Raw genomic sequence first — 5,554 nt, forward strand, 5'->3', positions numbered from 1 at the left:
TTTTTTTTTTTTTTTTTTTTTTTTGAGACAGCATCACCAGGTTTCAAAGTTGCCCGAGCTGGCCTCAAACCTGTAACGCTCCTGCCTCAGCCTCCCAAGTAGGTAGGATAACAGACATGCTCCTAGCATAAGCTAGGAAGTTGCTTTCTTAAAAGTTTCTCTGATCACAGTCATGCCAAATGAGGTTTATAGAGATCATAGTACAAACACATTTTAAAATTTAAAAAGTATGAAAATTCTTTATCTCCTTAACCATGCTATGGATACTTCCCACTTTCAATGAAAGCCCTAAGGAAAAACACACAGTAACAAAAGAAGAAATGAACACATGTGATCCAGTGCCTATTTCTAAATCTTCCCTGGAAAAGTGACCCACTAGCTCCAAATACAAAGAAGCCCACAGAAGTTCTCTAATTTGGCGGGTGGCCCTTCCTGGTGCCTGAGCTCACAAGACCAATAAGCAATCACTCACTGAAAATGGAAAAGCTGGACTTGGAGAGCAAAGATTATTTGTAGGAAAATGAAAAGGAATGCTTAAAGTACAGTGCAAAGGAAAAAAATACAAATAGTAGTAGAAAAGAGGCTGGCTATGGGTATTAAGAAAAGACCCAGGCCTTAGCAGGGCTGTGCCTGAACATGTGCCTGTCAGGCTGTGCCTCTCAGGCTCCACCTCTCCGCGCCTCCCAGGATATCGCCCTTCCTGCAGGAAGCAAGAGACCCATGCTGATATGACAGGAGGTTTTTGATACCATTCCCTGTAAAGACAGTGAAACTATCAGCAGCAGGCCAGGCAGCAGGAGGGGAGTTGTGGACAGACTTGCTAAGGCCTCCTCATGCGCCCGCCGAGAACTGGCAGAGCTGCCTGCAGGCACTGTTATTAGAGGGCCAAGAAAGATGATCCTGGCCAGCAGGAAAAGCTGAACAGCCCCACCAAGGCTCCTCGTCCAGCTCATCACCACTGGAAGGACAGGGAGCTCAAACCTCTTGTCCAACCAAGGCTAAGTATAGGCAGAAAGTGGCTGAGGCGCCAGAAAAGGTTTTTCAAAGTTCAAATGGCCCTTAGAGATCACTTCATCCAATCTTTTCATCGTATAGGTTTCTGCAGAAAAAGCAAACCAAACAAAAATACCTCAGGTTAGAAAAGTCAAGAGAGGTAGAACGGGAATACTCCACAGCCTCTGAAGTCACAGGTTTTAAAAAAGACACATAACTAACCCAGAATATACAATCACACATAATGTTTAATTACTTAGCCAAATAAACTTTCACAAAGCCAGTCTTGAATGGTTTTCAAATCATCACATGGTTTATCAATTTTCAAAAATATCGCACAAGACTTAGCCAAAACAGTTAAGCACTTGAGTATCGTAGGGCAAACTATGAACAAGAATTAAAATCATCCTGTATTATTAGAACAAGTCAAAGGAAATGGGTCACCTCTCTAGGACAAGAGGAAAATTGCATTTGCCATCCACAGAAAGAATGACTAATACAACGAAGGTGCTCTGCAAAGTGTAGATCCTAAAATATCAACTCGCATGGCAAGAAAATATCATTGCATCTTAACCTTAAAAAACACAGAAACCCACCTGAAAAATGAACCTGAGCTGACTAGGTATAACAAAAACCAAGGATTCCTTAATTGTCTGAAGGAAAGGACAACCAGAAAGGGACGTTCCTAAAGATCTCAAACAGCTAAGACCAGGACATTCAAATCACTAAATAAAGACGTGCTGCTACCCTACACAGTCCTACAGCCTTCAGTACCTCCTCCCCTTCCAGCAAATACACTGTATCCTATTTTGTAACCCAGTGGGTGGCTCATTAGATTACCCAGTGCTGGCTCACTAATTCTCTGCTAGTAATGAGCCAATCTCAAGTCCCTGCCCTGGAAAAGGAAGGAGGGTTTTGTATTTTATTCAGTAACAAAGAATGTTTGGTGTGCAGACCAGAGTTAAGTACCACAAAAAAAAAAAAGTTAATCATCTTCTTCTATAACCACATTCACAAATCCTTTTCTTCTAATGTTTAAGGCGCCCTGCTTCCCCTCTCATGGGCTCAAAGCCACATAATGTCCAACGGAAGTACCAACATGGAAGTTCTCTCAATCTTAAGGAAATGTACAAGCCAGAGAATCTGAGGAGCCTCTCCTAATACTGGTAGGGAAATGTGTTGAGAGTAAATGGGTGGGTAGTATTCTCGTGAAAAGGGTTTTGGGGTGCACCTGAAGCAAATGGCAGAAGCCTGAATAATAGGTGAGTAAATCACTGAAAAAAGTGAAGACGGCTGCAGTTACCAGAAACTACATGGTGATAAGCTGCCACTGATCACCCTGCTGCTGCTAAGCAAAGGGTATGTAGAAAAGAAACAATTTTTTTTTTTTTTTTGGTACCGGGGATCAAACGCAGGTCCTTACACTTGCAAGGCAGGTGGTGGAACCATTGAGCTAAATCCCTGGCCCTAACAATTTTGTTTTTAAATGATGAAGCTGGGCATGGTGGTGCACGCCTGTAATCCCAGCATTTAGGAGGCCAAGACAAGAGGATTGCTGCAAGTTCAAGGCCAGCCTAGACTATAAAGCGAGTTCAAGACCTGCCCGTATTATATAGCAAGACTCTGTCTCAAAAACACAAAACAAACAGGGCCAGAGATTTAGCTCATTGGTGCTGCCACCTGCCTTGAAAGCACAAGGTCCTGAGTTCGATCTCTGGTACCAAAAAGTAAAATAAAATAAAATAGAGGTAGGCATGGTGGCATGGTACTATAATCCCAGTACATAGGGTCCTGAGGCAGGAGGATCATGAGTTTGAGGCCAGCCTGGGCAACACAAAGGTAGCCTGACTACATAGAAAGACCCTGTCTCAAAATATCAAAGGAAAAAATAAAATAGTCAAGAAATTCTACTTTGATTTTTTTTTAGCAAGTGGTGATTCAAAAACAAAACTCAAATTACCTGAGAAGACTAATTCTTAATTTCAGTTCTCCATGGGGAAAAAACACAAGACTATCTCCTAGAGTACACGTGACTATGATTCTAAGCATCACTATTCATTTCCTGCTTCAGAGCCAAAAGTCTCACTTTACTTCTTCTAATCTGTGGATTAATTATATTGTTCCCTTTTGTGAGGTTTCAGGACTATAAGGACATTAATAACATTTTGATTCCCGAAAGTTCCACAATCCATTACACACCTCCTTGAAACAACTATTTTGTTTCTAAAGCAATCAAACTGCTCACAATCCTGTAATAAAGTGCATGGAATTTTCAAGTTTCATAGGACTTGTGTTCCAACAACTTCCCATTGGAACTGCTGGATCCACTGCTATTCAGCTTTCAACCTGAAACAATATGTGAAAGTCTAACTGAAACATTCCCAGTTCCCTAGCTGGAACAATCTCCCTAAAACATTCTCCCTAGAGAAGCAGCAAAGAGGCCAAAACCATTCCATCTTTAAACAGAATTTCTTTTCCATTGCCACCAGGTGGTCCACAAAACAGCAAAGCAGAGTAGAAAATGGAAAATACATGACATAGGACATAGATGATACCCGTTTGAATAAAGCTGGAAGTTTGAATTCACTTCCCCAGGTGATTCCCTTGAGAATCCAGCTGCCCCACACCCTCAAATTACTAATGAAATCACTGAATTCACGAAGGCATTGGGTGATGTTGATTAAAAAGTAAAAGCCACTATCTATGCCTTCATGGAGCTTGCAGTCCAGTTAAAATCATAGGGCAAATGGTCATAGTTTCTCACAGTTAAAGACAAAAAGTAATAGGTTCCAAGGAAATGACACATATAAGTGTAGAAGTTCAAATTCTCAAGATCATCTGCTTTCCCCAGTTGTATTTAAAACAAAAGAAATCAAAACCCTGTTACAATGGCCTTCAGATTATTTTATCTTCTTTGCTGGAAAAGCCAATAGAAAACTCAAGACCAGGAATGATAAACGTCTGAAGGGCAGTCACAAATAGTGAGTGGCACACACCTATAAATCTAGCACTCAGCAGACTGCAGAAGGATCACCAGTTTGAGGTCAGCCTGGGATACACAGCAAGTTCAAGGCTTGCCTGAACTGCCTAGCAAGATCCTGTCTCAAAAAATATTTTTGTTTGTCTGAAGATGTCAGTACAGATGTAAGAGCTATAGAACAGTAAGTATTCTTAGCACTTCTTGCTGGCAAATAAGGAAAGAGTCCTTCTTCACACGGCACAGTAAGCACACAGTCGGTGCTCAACATTGTTCATTTGGCCAGAATTTTTCATGCAACTATTCCTTCATACGGTATGCCTGTAAGAAATTTTGGAGGAGTTATTCATTTCCTGGTAACTGACAAGTGTTTCTTGAATAAAGGGATTCAACACAGATATCTTCATGATTTATTTTTGAATAACACTATTTTGTTCCTTAAAATTTAACACCAGTGAAGAGGGAGGATGTGTAGTTCAGTAGTAGGCATAAATAGGTTCAACTCCTGACACCAAAATACAAAATTTTTTTTCTTTTAATCATCAATGCTTTTAACAAAATGCTCTGCACTGATTTCAAAAATAACAGATATAAGGTTAACCACAAAGCTATGCAGAGAATTCAGTTTGGGACTCTCAGCCTCATGTTATCTATTTCTTGTTTGTAACATACAGATTCAGGACCACTCCAGAATGCATTAACTCAATCTGCCAGCCTGTGGAGGTCCTTTTTTCCTTTTTACTACACATTAGATGAGAAATCAGGTAGATTTTTATATATCAGTAATATAACAAATCAAAGGTGATTGTCAAAGAACTTCCTATAATTTTATTAGTAACAGGTGTTCACACAAAATAGCATATGGGTCTGAGAATAACACTTTAATGTTACTCCCTTCAGCGGAATAAGAGAAAATGTGCACTGTTTACTGTAGTCAGTTATTACCACAGATTTAATTACCAACAATCATACATTTTAACCTTCTATTGCTATTTCACATTGCCCTAGGATTAATTCTGCAGTGATCTTAACATTATCTAAAAGCCATTACAAAAGTTTCCTTCTGAAAAATGTTAACTGCCTCCCTTTTCAAGCAGGAAATGAGACTTTAAATTTTGTTGCTACAAATGCTTATATTTCTCTCCACTTAATACATTGTGTGTTGAGGAAACAGCTCCTCCACCTTCTCTGTGAGAAAACAATCCTAACCTTCTTAAAATGGCTTCTCTTTCTCCCAAGACATACCCTTGGAGCTCCCTATTTTCCCACTAAATTTCCCATAACACCCCATCAGCATTTCCACTAATATCAACAGAATAACTCCCCCTAAGGAAAAATAAGTATGAATGCTGGAATCAAAATCATGCTTGGAAATATTTTAATTTCTTTTGAAGTTTCAATTTGCCTGCATCTTGAAGAAAAATCTGTTCCTTTTTTCTGCTAAGTTTAGCATATCACATAGCCTCACAATTGCAAAAGCTGTTCAGGTCCTTAAAAACTCATCTACGATAAAAAATCATAACTACATTTATTAGGCACTTCTGAAAACTGAACATAAGCCATCTCTTATAAAGGGGAGTTGGG

The sequence above is a fragment of the Fukomys damarensis genome, unplaced genomic scaffold (assembly GCF_012274545.1).
Source record: "Fukomys damarensis isolate Sample0158 unplaced genomic scaffold, DMR_v1.0_HiC HiC_scaffold_31, whole genome shotgun sequence".
NCBI classification, from domain to species: domain Eukaryota; kingdom Metazoa; phylum Chordata; class Mammalia; order Rodentia; family Bathyergidae; genus Fukomys; species Fukomys damarensis.